Here is a 16,190-nt window from a genome sequence, read left to right as displayed (position 1 = left end):
TGTACATGGAAGAGAGGGCTGCACATGGAATGGGAGTGTGGCTGCTGTACATGGAAGAGGAGGCTGCACATGGAATGGGAGTGTGGCTGCTGTACATGGAAGAGGAGGCTGCACATGGAATGGGAGTGTGGCTGCTTTGCATTGATGTTACACATGGAAGAGGGGGCTGCACATGGAATGGGAGTGTGGCTGCTGTACATGGATATTACACATGAAAGAGGGGGCTGCACATGGACTGGGAGTGTGGCTGTTGTACATGGATGTTACGCATAAAAGAGGGGGCTGCACATGGAATGGGAGTGTGGCTGCAGTACATGGATGTTACACATGAAAGAGGGGGCTGCACAAGGAATGGGAGTGTGGCTGCTGTACATGGATGTTACACATGAAAGAGGGGGCTGCACATGGACTGGGAGTGTGGCTGTTGTACATGGATGTTACGCATAAAAGAGGGGGCTGCACATGGAATGGGAGTGTGGCTGCAGTACATGGATGTTACACATGAAAGAGGGGGCTGCACAAGGAATGGGAGTGTGGCTGCTGTACATGGATGTTACACATGAAAGAGGGGGCTGCACATGGAATGGGAGTGTGGCTGCTGTACATGGATATTACACATGAAAGAGGGGGCTGCACATGGACTGGGAGTGTGGCTGTTGTACATGGATGTTACGCATAAAAGAGGGGGCTGCACATGGAATGGGAGTGTGGCTGCAGTACATGGATGTTACACATGAAAAAGGGGGCTGCACAAGGAATGGGAGTGTGGCTGCTGTACATGGATGTTACACATGAAAGAGGGGGCTGCACATGGAATGGGAGTGTGGCTACTGTACATGGATGTTACACATGAAAGAGGGGGCTGCACATGAAATGGGAGCGTGGCTGCTGCACATGGAATGGTAGCGACCCCCCCATTCCATGTGCATCTGCTGTACACATGGCAGAGGGGTACACATGGTGTTACACATGGAAGAGGGGGTTGTACATAGAATGGGGGTGTGGCTGCTGTACATGGTGTTAAACATTGAAGGGAGGTGAACGTGGAATAGGAGTGAGTGTGGCTGCTGTACATGGGTGTTACACATGGAAGACACATGGAATGGGAGCATGGCGGCTGCACATGGAAGAGGGGGCTGCACATGGAATGGGGGTGTGGCTGCTGTACATGGATGTAACACATGGAAGAGGAGGCTGCACATGGAATGGGGGTGTGGCTGCTGTACATGGATGTAACACATGGAAGAGGAGGCTGCACATTGGATCGGAGCGTGGCTGATACATGGATGTTACACATTGTACATGGTGTTAAACATTGAAGGGGCAAGGGGGGTGAACGTGGAATAGGAGTGAGTGTGGCTGCTGTACATGGGTGTTACACATGGAAGAGGAGGCTGCACATGGAATGGGAAGTTGGCGGCTGCACATGGAAGAGGAGGCGGCACATGGAATGGAGGTGTGGCTGCTGAACATTGATGTTACACATGGAAGAGGGGGCTGTACATAGAATGGGAGGTTCGCTGCTGTACCTAAATGTTCTCAACTCCCAGTATATGGATCCCCATCAACATCTCTTCCATGTTTTATTGTTTATGCAGACAGATATGTATACAGAAACAAAAATGTCAGCTCTTTTCCCATAATGCAAACTGAATAGAGCCACATGCAATAAGACATCTGAAATCACTGTTTTACATTGTAGTAAATTCTATACCATAGTTCTATCTGCCGATCTGCAGGTGTTGCCATGACTTCTGAATCATTGAAGTGAATACAAATGAAGGGAGAATAATAATAAAGGCTGTCACAATTTAAAATGCCATGTGTGAAGCTTCATACAGAAGCTGCCATTTTCTAGTTCCCAGAATGCACAATTTTGACCCCACAAGCAGCCTGTAGATACAAAAGGGGTCTCTTGCCTGCTTGGCACGAATTACAGAGAACAAAACACAGACCTGCCATCCCCCGGAAGGGGGAGAGTGTAGACAGAGGCCCTCGGATGGTGTCATCATTGCCAAGCGTCATCCCCAGCTGTAAGCAGAATGCATCACACATGTGCTGCTGCGCTCAGGATGTGAGGACGGATGGAGCAGTCTGGTACCCACACACACAAATACAAGATGCAAGGCAGCTCCTGATTTGCAGCTCACTCTGCCTCCGGATTGGCTGGGCTTCTTCCTCTCCCTGAAATCAATCGGATGCTGTGATGCATAGCAAACTATTAACCCTCGCTCAGCCAAATGACTTTGCAGCTGACCGGTCAGGGTGCATTTATCAAGACTACAGTCAGGGCAGACTACATTATTATGACCACACACATTCACCGAGGTGAGAGGTTACTTGTAAGGCATTTCCATTTCTGTCGCTCTGACCTAGAGATCACCAAGGTTGCTTATGTAATGAGATGTTTTCCATTTAATTTTCTTTTTAGAAAATAATTGACTTTGGATTGTGGGAGCTGTAACAAGACAGATACTGTACATCAGATGTCACTACAGTAAAAATACAAATATATTTCATATGTTTACTGTATATCATTAGGTGTTAAACAGCAATTTGCTGTAATCCTACCAACAGTGTTGCATACCAACAGTGTTGGTTAAAAGCTGTCAAGAAAGAAAGAACAATATTAATAAATTGGAGGAAGTGTTCCTCAACTGCCATGACAACCTTTGATGCTCACATTGCTGTCAAATGGAGGCATATAGTGTTCAAGCACTAAGGCCTTGTCCACATTGCTCTCCGATCGCGTTCTGCATTTTTTGAAGCAATTTTCTTTTGCAATTCCTGATGCTTGGGTGGGCGGTGCGTTGGTTAAAAGCACTTTTCTAAGCGCTTTTCCACAGTGGTTTTTAATTCACTCCCTGGCGCAAGTCAGGAAGTGAACTCTATGACCCGGAAAAGAATAAATACAATGTATTTATTCTTAAAAACGCGAACAAAATTACTGCACAAAGAAACTTTGTGAGCGTTTTGTACTTTATCTATACCTCCTATTATCGCAAATCCCCCCCCCCCCCCCCCCCCGAAAATGGTCCATGCAGTGCTTTTCTGATCGGACAGTGAACAGAACGCCCCAATTTGAACTAGTGCATAGGAAGGCATGGTGTTCTCCTATAATGCTGTCACTTACTGTAGGCAGTAGAAATCTGATGGACAGGTTTTGGACTAGTCCATCTCTTCATAGGGGATTCTCAGCAAGGCTTTTATTCTTCAAAAATACATTCCCTAAAAAGGATTTAAACAATGATGCTGGTCAGCTTCCCTGCTCCCTACACAGTTTTTGGTAGTTGGACAGAGCAACTGCCATTCACCAAGTGAGAAGAGAAAATAAATATATCCCTAAGAATCCCCTATAAAGAGATGGACTAGTCCAAAACCTGTCTCTTCTGTCAGATTTCTACTGCCTACTGTAAGTGACAGCAACATAGGAGAAAAGTAATTTATGGCTCATTTTACTCTGGAAAAAAATGTACTTCTTATTTGTATATGTTTGCACATATTTTAAATTTTACAGTTTTTTCGCTGTAGTGCCCCTTCAATATCAGCACCCAAGTTATTAGCAAGTTTGTGGGGAGACTAGAAGCCACATACTTGTTCAGAATACATGTGGAGGGATGTGGTACCTCGGTGCACATTACAGTTCATATGGAGGGATGTGGTTCCTCAGTGCACATTACAGTTTGCACTGACTGTCCCCCTCCCTACAGAGCTACTGTACAAATCGCTGGTCACTGGACTGTTATTCTCTTGTACTCACTTAGCTCGGTGGGGGACACTGCTGTGTTCTTTCTCCCCCCTCTTCCACTACACATACAGCAGTATCAGACTGTTTTAAGTAGACTGAGTCCGGAAACAGCAACAGTCTTCCTATGAATCCTCTCCAGCCACATATGCAGCTTGCGTCGCCTTTCATGCTGCCCATTCCCCACACAGACGCACAGCTCTTCCTGGTTTCAGCCTCCCCGCCCTCCAGCACTACAGTTATCAATCACAGCAGGCTGAAGGCATGTGAAATGGAAACAAACAGCATGCGGGGAGCAGCAGCTATTATCAGCCTGCCAGCCACTGCTGCTTGTCCTTTTGTCACCCCTCTCTCACTGTGAGGCCTCTTTTCCATGGACTGTTGAACTGTGTGCTCAACAAGCAGTTGCCAGGCTGTAGTGAGCAGTTATCAGGCACCAGTGAGCAGTTACTAGGCAGCAGCAAGCAGGTTTGAGGCTTTAGGGCCCATTCAGACTGCACGCGTTTCCAGCCGCGTTTTGGAAACGCGTGCATGAGGCAGACACGCGCGACATCAGACAGTGCATAGAGTGCACTGTCTGATGTTCACACTGCATGCGTTCTGGGAACGCATGCTGCACGCAGATTTTGTCAAAACGCGCAGCTGTCCCATTCACCTTTCAGTGATGGGATCAGCCACGCAACGCACACAAACGCGGATGGCGTTGCGTTCCGCACGCATGGCCATCCGCATTTGTGATCTGAACGGGCCCTAAGGGTCTGTTTCTACTACATGCGGTTTTTGGATGCAGAAAAACTGACTCCAAGGAATGTCTATAGGCCTGTTTCCACTAAAGGCAATTTTTCTGATGCCGATTTCCCATAGGCATTCATTGGAGTCAGTTTTCTGCATCCAGAAGCCGCATGTGTTGGAAATTGGCCCTTACTCTTCGTACGCAACTGGAGGGAGGAAAAAAGTTGGGCCTCTCTCCCCTTTCGTTCAGCATATGGCTGGCCCATAACACAGAAGAGATGGCCCAGGGAGAAAACACCCCCCATCCCCCTGGGCCAGTCCGCTCCTGCTCCATTACGCGTGTGCACAGTATGGAGCCACCTGGCTTCGGGAGCACTCAGGCCCCCTGAAGCCTCCCTCAACTTAGGAGGAAAACGGGGAAGCCAGCTCTTAGAGGGAACCAGAAGGCTCTATGGGACCCAGAGCCTCCCCTCTCCTTAAAGGAATCATCAGGCAAAAAAAAAAAAAAAAACTTCACTCACCTGGGGCTTTCTCCAGCTCCTTGCAGCCGACTGTCCCACGCCGACCACTCCCCATTTTTAAGCTCCCCGTTAGCTGAAGGGCTCATTTCCACGAGTAGTTGAACCGTGTGATCAACAAGCAGTTACCAGGCAGCAGTAAGCAGTTGTGAGTGTTTGAGAGGCTTATGTAAAATCATCGGGGCACTTATGGTGGCGGAATGCCAAGACCCACGCTGAGGCACAAGCCTCTGGGTCTCAGCAGGTCGCTGCCGTCACTGGAGCGCATGGTGCTCAGCTCTCATTGGATAGGCGGTGGACACGCCCTCAGTACACCCTCCGCCGCTGTAAACAATAGCTACTTGTGTGTATGGCGTGTCAGCTGACCTGCTGACGTACCGCAATGTTATTGGTTACTTTGGATGCTTTTGCTTTCTGATTGGTTAGGTCTTGTATTTAACTCAGGTGAGCGCCCCCAGACATCGCTCGTTACAGCATTTAGCTTTGGCTTGTTGCTGGGTATGCACTCAGATATTTGATTACCGTTGCCGACTCTGCTTTGTATCCTGACCACGTTTAACTGTAGCTTGATTCCCTGTTGCCAACTCTTCTTTGTATCCTGACCATGCTTATTGGATTCTCTGTTGCCAACTCTGCTTTTATCCTGACCACGCCTATTGGATTACCCGTTGCCAACTCTGCTGTGTACCTGGGCCTTGCCTGTCTGCTGCCTGGACCGACACTGGCTACACTGACCACACTACCTCTTAATGTCTGATCTGCATCCCATTCTACCTGCTAACAACCACCTGACACCCATCTGGATTGCTTCACCTTTCAGGCCTCAAGTGACTATAATACCTGTGTATACTGTGCCTTGCATTGTACCTAGGTTCTGTGTGGTGAATGCTATCTACCTGCAGGGTATTGTAGTTCTGTATTAGGTAGGAGTTTGTGCAGGTGTTACGGGCTGTCATATGGGCATACAACCTGACCTATAGTCATTGACCAGACAAGCCTGACAGTATCACGGGCCAAATATACCCCAACCAAAAAGGAGACTGACAGGGGGTCTCCACAATGGAGGAATGGAGGAATTACAACAACAAATTCTGCTCCTCACAGGGACTGTGAATGCACTCACGGAACAAGTGTCTGCTCAACAGGCGCAATTGACTCAATTGGCCAATGCCACACCACGTGCTGAACTTCCTGTTGCTTCTACTGATCGTCCTATACCTGCACCTGCTCCTCCTCTTAGAGCACTATGGATCCCAGAATGCTTCTTCTGGAGACATTTTCTGGCGCCAGATCTCAATTCAGTAATTTCATGAATAACTGTCTGACATATTTCAAAGTTCGTTCTCAATCATCTTATTCAGAATCTCAAAGAGTGTTCTTTGTAATATCCCTGTAGCAAGGGGATCCACAGTCTTGGGCTTATGGCCTACCTCCTGGGCATGAAGCCTTGACCTCAGTTGATAACTTGTTTAAAGCTATGGCTATACTGTATTCTGATCCTGATGTTACTTCTACTGCAGTACAAACTAAAGAATCTGCGACAAGGTGGTCACAATGTTGAAGAATATGCTACAGAATTCAGGTGACGGGCAGTCTCAACTAATTAGAAGTATTCAGCTCTAATGGACTAATTTCTGTTTGGACTATTTGATATTGTTAATGATATTCTTGTCAGTCATCCAGTACCTTCCTCCCTTGAAGCAGCTATTACTTTGACAATTCGGCTTGACAGGTGAGTCAGACAACGCCACCAGGGACAGTCTCGCATATCTATTCCTGCAACTGTTCCTTCCAATAATAACATTTCAACTTCTACTGAGGAACCAATGCAGTTGGGATTCTCAAAGCTTTCTTTAGCAGAGAAAAACCAGAGAAAAGTTGAAAAGTTATGTTTCTATTGTGGAGAACCCGGACACATTGTTGAATCATGCCCTAACAAAATCAAGAAGTCTGAAAACTCCAATGCTTAACTGGGGTGGAGAGAACTCAGTTAAGCAATCAGAATTTCTTTTCAGAGAATAATCTCATCATGCTACCCAGCAGGGGCGTAACAATAGACCCTGCAAGGGATGCCCCCGCAGGGGGCCCCAGAAGCCACATGGGGGCCCGTGGGGGGAAAAGTTTGAGAGACTGACAGCTAAGGGCATGGAGCGAAAAAACGTATTCTGCTCTCGCACCATTGTTATATTGACTTTATGTGTCCACCACACAGATAAGGACTCATACACACTTTGGAATTTGTGCACTGTCCCTGCTCCCTACGGTTCGTAAAAAACATCTGTCTCACACTGTAGCTAAGTTCTGATGACTCTATGTACAACCTAACAAACCAAGGGATCACATTTAAAAAAAAAGTTGTAGACTTTCCCTTTTCAGCAATCACTTCAAAAGGATTCCTAGATTCTTATCTCGCATGGGCTAATGACCTTATGCCCTCTAATTACTTTTACAACACAATGGAGTGGAGATTGATGTCTTACTGTTGCTGCTTCATTGAGAGCTTTTTGTCTCAATAAAGTCCAAGATCCCGTAATAACCGTATCAATCAGTGACATTCTGAATGTTTTGCCAAAGTTACAGTGAATGAATATTATATCTTATGTTCAGCATGTCATTGTTGTTCCTCCATATAGCATGTGCTCTCATGTAGTAAAATAATACGGCTGTGTATGTATGTACTGGGAGCAGAGCTGCAATGAGGGTTTTGTCGGCTGCAAGGGGTTGGAGGAAGCCCAGGGTAAGTAGATCTAGGGGTAGCATAGATTGCCTGACATTTCCTTTAAGTCTAGGTGTTTTTATCTGCATGGGGAAAACACATTGGTCCTCAGTTTTCCTGTGCAGAAAGCGAGGCTGGTGGGGGGCCCCATCCAAAGTTTCGTGGGGGGGGCCCCATCCAAAGTTTCGCAGGGGGGCCCAGTGATGTCTAGTTACGCCCCTGCTACCCATCTCTATTATTAAAGATGAAATAGTGTATAATTGCCAGTCCTTAATCGATTGTGGGACAGTGGGCAATTTCATGGCCATTTCCCTTTGAATCGTTATCCATTTAGACAATTGCAGTGTCACTGCAGTTAATACCGTGTTAAAGAAGGATCAGATGTTAAGATTAACTACTGAAGTCACCTTGCAGGTAGGGGTTCTGCATTTTGAAGTCATGAAATTTTATTGTTTGAATTTACCATCTTATCCAATCATTCTTGGGTTACCATGATTAAAAAAAAAACATAACCCAGTGTTTGATTGGCAGTCTGTTAGTCAGTTGATTAGCTGGTCTGTCCAGTGTAATAATAAGTGTTTACAAAAAGTTGTGTTAAGTTGTACCAAACGCCTTGAACAAAAATTACATCAGGTTTATCAAGAATTTACCGATGTATTTTCTCCAAAAGCAGCTGATGTGTTACCACCTCATAGACTGTATGATTGTGCTATTGATCTTCTCTCTGGTAGTATGCCTCCTCGTGGTCAGCTGTACAATCTGACCAGGCCATAAGAGCTGGCTATGAGGGAGTCTATCCAGGAAAATTTACAGAAGCTGGTGCAGGGTTCTTGTTTGTAGGAAAAAAGATGGTGGTCTGAGACCTTGTATTGATTATAGAGGGTTGAACAAAGTTACTGTAAAAAATAGTAATCCTTTACCATTGATCGATGACTTGTTCTCACAAGTCATGGGAGCTAAGATTTTCTCTAAATTAGATCTTAGAGGTGCTTATAACCTTATTCGCATTAGAGAAAATGATGAGTGAAAAACTGCTTTTAATACTAAAGATGGTCATTACGTGTATCTGATTATGCCTGGTGGGCTGTGCAAAGCCCCTGCAGTGTTTCAATATTTTGTTGATATATTTTGAGAGTTCCTTGACAAATGTATGGTTGTATATCTTGATCTTTTCTTCTTCCATGTCTGAACATCGAGGCCATGTGAAACAAGTGTTAACCGAGTTGAGAGAAAATCGTTTATATGCCAAGTTGGAGAAATGTATTTTTTGAAGTAAAACAAGTCACGTTTTTGGATTATGTGAGCTCTGATACTGGGTTGACCATGGTTTAGGAGAAAGTCAATGCTGTGTTAGAATGGCCTCAGCCTAACAGCCTTAGATGCTTACGATTTCTGGGTTTTGCCAATTTTTACAGGAAGTTTATTAGTAATTTCTCTGGCAAAGTTGCTCCTCTTACAGATCTTACAAAAAAAAAAAAAAAAAAGGTGCATATTCATCCAATTGGAGTTCTAAGGCTATTACGGCTTTTGAAGAGTTAAAACAGACTTTCTGTTCCGCTCCAGTTCTGGTTCATCCAGATATTAAATCTTTCATTGTCAAGGTAGATGCATCTGAGGTTGGAGTTGGGGCAGTCTTGTCTCAGTTTTCTGGCAGTCCTGAAAGACTCCACTCTTGTGTATTCTTCTCTCAGAAATTTTCTCCCACAGAAAGAAATTATGATATTGGGAATAGAGAACTGTTAGCTATTAAATTAGCTTTAGAAGAATGGAGACACTGGTTGGAAGGTGCAGAAAATCCTGTGACAATTTATACCAATCATAATAACCTTAAATACATTGAAAATGCTAAACAACTAAATTCTCAGCAAGCCCGATGGGCATTGTTTTTCTCTAAGTTTAATTTTTGCATCACTTATAAACCCGGGTCAAAAACCATTAAGGCTGATGCCTTATCAAGACGTTTTTTGAAAGAAATTGCTAACATAGATCTTGATCCATAATTCCTAAGAAATGCATTATCTCTGCTTGTAAATTATCTCCTAACCTCTCCAACCAGTTGCTCAAAGTTCAAGACCAGACTCCACGGAATAAACCTCCTGGGAAATAATTTATTCCTTCTGATCTGCAAGAAGTGGTTTTAAAACAATTTCATGCAGATCATTCTGGGGTTACAACTATTGAGCTTCTCAGGAGGGATGTTTGATAGCTTCTATCAGATTTCTACTACCTACTGTAAGTTACAGCAACATAGGAGAAAAGTAGTTTATTGCTCATTTTACTCTGGGAAAAAAAAAAACTTTGTTTATGTTTGCATATATTTAAATTTTTTTTTACCAACAGTTAGTTTAACCATTGAAGTACAAACAGTCTCCGCCCCCTTAAAGTGAACCAGAGATTAAACAACGTCATGAATTTAAAAAAAAAAAAAAAAATATATATATATATATATAGGAAAATTAGAGGAAAAAACTCCTACCCAGCTCTCCATTTCATTCTTCACTGTTCAGCCTGCCATCAGCCCTGATAAAGCCCCCGACTGAGCATTCAGTATGGTTTTGCTCACGAATCATTATAGCGGAGGCATTATAGCAGAGCCAGAATGGGGCAGGCTTGGGCTTGACAAGACATCAGAGAAGACTCAGCTCTAATGATTCCTGAGCAAAGCCAGACTGAATAATTTTATCAGGGCTAGTAACAAGAAAGCTGAGCAGTAAAGGATGAAACAGAAAGCAGGGTAGGTGTTTTCTCTAATGTTCCCACTGCTATTTATGGTAAAATACATGAGGGTGCTTAGTCTGGTTCACTTTAAGGACTAGAGACCGCAAATGCCAGAAACAGCGGAACACGGACAAATAACGACGAATTGCCACACATACACGCCACACATCGAGAACCTGGGCCACCCACGCCACAGTCTCTATGACGGCAGAGTTCCTGTGAGCCAGTCAGCAGACGCTTTCATTGGCTCCTGACCCTGTCTTTCAATGTAAGCCAATGGGAGTTACTTACATCGAAAGAGAGCCAGGAGCCAATGAAATCGGCTCCTGACCTGCTCACAGGGCTCTGCCGTCAGAGAAAGTGAGCTGCGGCGAGAGATGTCCGGATTCAGGGGCGAGATCGACAGAAGCGGCGGAAGTGCACAGTGGCGGCTGATTCAAATCTACGCCCTGCCAGCCAGATCACCACCAAAACAGGGCGTAGATTTCAATTAGCTTGGTCCTAAAGTAGTTAAAGAGAAGAATATCTCCTAGGAGATTAGTCAGGTGAAAAGTGTAATTGCATATAGGCCAGAGGCTCTTATTCAAGTCAACTTTTTATTCAAGTCAACTTTTCACCTAGGTGATGTTTTCAATTCGGCAATAAAATGCATTTTAAATCACCATCAAGCAACAAAATACTCATAATTTCAACAAAACTTTTTGGTGCTTTTTCAGTTTGAGTGCTGAAAAGTTACTTTAAATAGAAGATGAAAAATTATTTCCTAGGAGAAAAATTTAGGAGAAAAAGTGAATCGCATACGGGCAGGGAGAAAAAGTGCAAGTGTTGTGAACCAAGCGGCACTTTTTCTGTATATGAGTGAACAAACTACATCCTGCCTCCTGCAAATGCACAAACTAAGCTTATGCACTCCCCAGCCCACGTACAAAGGAGTTCAGAACTGCATGCAATACAGACATCAGTCCCTCATGAAAGCAATACATATTAGCAGGGTTGCCTTGTGCAGAATTCTCTAATCCTCACCCTGAGCTCTCCATCGAGAATTACCCGATGTATTTAAAGGGGGAACAAAGAATGCCACGTGACTTGGGTGCAACCTGCAAGGAAAAAAAAAAAAAAACCAGTACAGTTGTACATTCCCATAGAGAGAGAGAATCCAGATCTGAATAGAAGGATCCGGAAGCCTCTTGAACATTTAATTTTTTTTATTTATTCAGTTCCAATATAATTCAATATTACATGGATTTTTTTTATACATTTTATTGTAATATTCTTTTAGGAAATGAAAAAAGGTAATTTCTTGTTCATGCAGTAGTGAGATATTGAGGTCTTTCACCTGCAACAGTTTTTCCACCATGTGTAGGATTTTAAATAAAAAAATAATAATTTGTCAATCACTAAGGATTTTGGGTATTTCTCTGCAATGCCTTAGAATGGTGTTCCCCAACCCTGTCCTCAAGGCCCACCAACAGTGCATGTTTTGTAGAAATCCACAGAGGGAGTTAATCAGCTCTGCTGAAACACCAATTACCCTACCCGTGACTGTGGTTTTCTGCAAAACATGTACTGTAGGTGGGATAGGGTTGAAGAACTCTTGCCTTAGAACATTCTTCTCTAGAATTTCCATTCATAACACAGAATTAATTTCTTGACCAAAAGCTATCCAGGCCGTGAGGAATGAGATAGCTCAGTATAATTACATTTGCTCCCCCACATTTCACAGTTGGGAGCATGTTTGTGTTCTGCAGTGTTTTTTCCTACAAATACAATGATAAACACTTTTTTTTTACAGTTTTTTTTCTTTATACTGTTGAAAGGTGATGTTGTCCATGATGACTTCTAATGAATAACATTCACATTCAGCACTTTCTTCAATCGTACAAAACAGATGTTTAATCAACGGTGTGTTGTGTCTACCACTGCATGTAGGATGACTCATACAAAGTAAAACATGCATCTTCTAACAAACACAAAAGAGGTGGCTACATACTGTTCAAATTTTATTTAATCAATTTCATAGACTGAATACAGTAAAGGACAAAGCATTAATAAAGAAAACCTGAACTGAAAATTAAAAGTCATAATAAGCATACACAAGCCATACTTACCTCCCGCGTAATCTACTCAATCTTTTTCTCCTCTCCCACGTCCTGTTTTTCCACCGTGATCAAGGAAATTCATCCTCCATTTTGAAAATGGCCATTACCCCATAACAACTTTCTGGTCTGCACACTGTTAAACTTTAACATCACCCACTTGAGCCATAAGGAAACATGGACATTACCTGGTACATCAGTTTTCCGCTCAGCTATAACTGACAGCAACTGATATATTTCAGTTCTGACAAAATGTTCTCAGAACTGGAAGGGATCATTGTCAGAAGAAACCGGTGAGCTTCTGAGAGGAACTGATGGCAAGGTTACTTGTAATGTTTATTTAAAGTTACCGCAGGTGTTTATTTTAAATAATTTTACTCAGTACAGGTTCCCTTTAACACAATCTCATGGCATAGGTACAGGTACGCAAATGATATTTAGCGACAGGCAGCAATAACCATAATGGATCTTTAAGATCCGACACAAAGTACCACGATGGCTTGAGTTCCTGTTCATGCCCATCATGTATGTGCGATACCCACTGGCCAGAAAACATAATGGAATGTGCATCGTCAGGGGGATGTCGCTGAATCCATCTTCCTCCATTGCACGATGAGAATTTAGCTTTAGAGTGTTAAAATATGAAATTACCCCAGGAAGTAGTTATTGCAAAGACATTAGCCTCAATTCAGTAAGTATCATTGAACAATTTGATAATTTACCTCATAAGTAAAATCTAAATTTGAATTCAGTAAGGTGTTATAGATTTATCGAATGTTTTATCGATAAAACATTTATAACACCTTAGTAAATTCAAAATTAGATTTCACTCATGAGGTATATTATCAAACATTCGATAAAGCTTAGTTAATGGAGGCCTATATCTTTGTTTAAAGAGCAACTCCAGTGAAAATAAATAAAAAAATGCTTAATTTTTACGATAATCATGTATAAATGATTTAGTCAGTGTTTACCCATTGTAAAATATTTTTAATCGCTGATTTACGTTCTGACATCACATGGTGACATTTTTACTGCTGGCAGGTGATGTAGCTGCTGCTTGCTTTTTTTTGGCAGTTGGAAATAGCTATTTCCCACAATGCAACAAGGTTCACAGGCAGGAAACTGCCAGAAGTACCATGGTCCTCAGAGTTTCTTGTGGGAGGGGTTTTTCACAACAATATCAGCCATACAGAGCCCCCTAATGATTAGTTTGTGAAGAGGAATCGATTTCTCATGTAAAAGGGAGTATCAGCTACTGATTAGGATGCAGTTCAATTCTTTAAAGGGAGCTCAGATACTGTCCTTGGAATGAAGAACGCCCTTGGCTATAATTACTAGGTAATGCCCAGCAGTGTTGATACAGGGATGTTATCCAATTGCCATTAGAATCGGAAAGTATTATTTTGCCCTCATTTTAGAGCTAGTTGGTCTAAACCTTATAACAGATTTTCCTCTGGATCAATTGAGATATGCAAGGGTGCAGGCTAGTGTTGTACATTATTTTCTGGTTGAACTTGTTAGGTTGTACGTCATTTGCAATACAACATTTCCCCTCCCTTGTGATCCAGTGCTTACACAATGACTATCATTCATAAAGCATTTCCGCATGCGGAAATGCTTAAAACAGCAGACTTTACCGAACACTCAGCAAGTTCAGCATTCATAAAACCTTTTTCCGCATGAAAAACTGACACTACCGAGCAGCGTGATAATCACCTCCTTGTGCAGTGATTATCGGAACAAATGTAACAAAATGGTAATTCATAAAGAATTACGCAAGCGGTATGAGGACGGGAAATACCTCTCCCGCTCATGTGGCGATACTAATGTAAAGTTAATGGAGACACAGACCTCCCAGACAGCTGCAGTAGAACGGAACACAGAGAAATGTATCAACTCGGCTGCTTCCTGTGTCTCCGCCTGCGTAGTTCGGGATATCTCCGCACCTGGATACATTTTTATGAATGCCCACCCAGAAGTCTAAAATACCGGCAGCAGTGTTTTCCCGCATTGATTCTCCTTACCGACAGCTCTTTCATGAATGATACCCAATGAGTCATAATCTTTTACCAGTAGCCTCTAGTGGATAATCATTTTCAGCAGGGAGTACAGATTGGATGTGACAAACCTTTTTCCAATCAGAAAAAAACAGCTGTTTGCTGCTGTGTAACCTCTCATTGAAAATGCATCAATAGATTGGATATTCATATCATAAGGTTAAGTTCAGTTAGAATCATTTTTATTCTGAGTTACAGGTTGAGCACCACCCCACTGTGACAGTCTAAGGCTCAACACACACCATACAATCTTGGTTGTTCAATCTTACCACTTTCATGTAGTGTAAGAGCTTATTCAATCAAGGTATTTTCAATCTGTTGCCCTTATATTACATAGATTTGGTAAATCTGTACAACCAAGATTGTATGGTGTGTGTTGAGCTTAAGGATTTGTATAAAAATCCATTGAGATCTACTGATCAATAGAGCATTACATTTTTCATACAACTTAACAATCTATCCCATTAAATATAAATTAAAAAAGTTGGCTGTATTGTACATGAATGGCTTTGGGTTACTATTACCATAGGTTCTGTTTATAAAGCTTAAACATTTAGACATTTGTCGGAGTTTTCTCCTCCCAGTATGCCTAAAAATAAATCCTCAAAACACAACTCCACTTATTTTCCAATGGCTTTGCAACTCCTGTTTAGGATAATTTCTGAAGCAAGCTGAGCCAGTACTCCAAAAACCCTCACATTTTTTAGATTGCCATGTTAGATAAATGCTACAAGAAAAAAAAATGGATCTGTGAAGGGACAGGGTGTACCACTTCATTTGGGTTTGGTGAAGAAAAACTGTAGAAATCCTCCACCTTGATGATAACCATACCTAATTGTTAAGGTTACGATCAGGCTCAAGGTCAATAGGTTAGGTTTGGGGCTAGGCTTATCAGTTGTAAGTTAATTGTACATCAAAACAGTGCAATATTCAGCATCAAGAAATGGTTGATGTTAGACCAGTTTCAAGCCAGGACCATTAAGGTGGGGCAGTAGGCAGTAAGTGATTAGGTTCTTAAAACAGAAGGCATTTGCGATTATTCAGGTTGGTGTGAGCTGAGGTGTTCCACAGTGCATCACTGCAAAATATGTGCAAATAGCTCCTTTGTTGTCCCTATAGCCCAAACACACCACCAGAACCGCTGAAATAAAATGAAGTGTGCTTGTTGCTTGTACCACACTGTACAAGGAGTACTAGGGGTTCTGGTTCACTATGAGATTGCTGAGCAATCTGTAAGTGCTGGTGCACAGCATTTTTAAAATGCTTGCACTTTGAAAAGTGCTTAGCTAATGTATTCCAAATGGGATGGTGCGCACCAGAGCGATTCATTTTTCCCCAAATGCAAACTCAGGTCCTGCAGCATTTTTGTGGATTTCTGAGGAGATTCTGCCTTTATGGTGAATCATTGCTGCGTTACGATTTCTGGTGAAATATTGCCACATTACGATTATTTTCATGAGGGGGCACCACAGGTTTTCACACTTAGAGTAACAAAATGGCTGGCTAAAAGCACCCCTCATAATGTATATGTATCACCACAACAGGTTGTGATGGCTGCAATGGAGGAGTCTTGTTACAGATCGTTTCCTCAAACGCATGAATAAT

General features: G+C 42.7%; 1 protein-coding gene across 2 annotated transcripts in view; it reads right to left on the bottom strand.

Moving 5' to 3' along the window:
* Positions 1 to 4,115, bottom strand: part of LOC137571446 (diacylglycerol O-acyltransferase 2-like) — an 82,452-nt gene extending 78,337 nt beyond the window's left edge. The window contains exons 1-2 of one of the 2 annotated variants that reach the window (XM_068280561.1): positions 3,761 to 4,115; positions 1,956 to 2,184 (exon numbers count right to left, since the gene is read on the bottom strand). The gene's annotated coding sequence lies outside the window, so the exon portion shown is untranslated. The remainder of the gene's footprint in view (positions 1 to 1,955; positions 2,185 to 3,760) is intronic. The other variant, XM_068280562.1, reaches the window with a different exon arrangement.
* Positions 4,116 to 16,190: the final 12,075 nt, after the last annotated feature.

Source organism: Hyperolius riggenbachi, chromosome 4 (assembly GCF_040937935.1).
Source record: "Hyperolius riggenbachi isolate aHypRig1 chromosome 4, aHypRig1.pri, whole genome shotgun sequence".
In the NCBI taxonomy this organism is placed as follows: domain Eukaryota; kingdom Metazoa; phylum Chordata; class Amphibia; order Anura; family Hyperoliidae; genus Hyperolius; species Hyperolius riggenbachi.
Note: the sequence above shows the minus strand (reverse complement) of the source record. Positions and strands in the feature narration are given on the sequence as shown.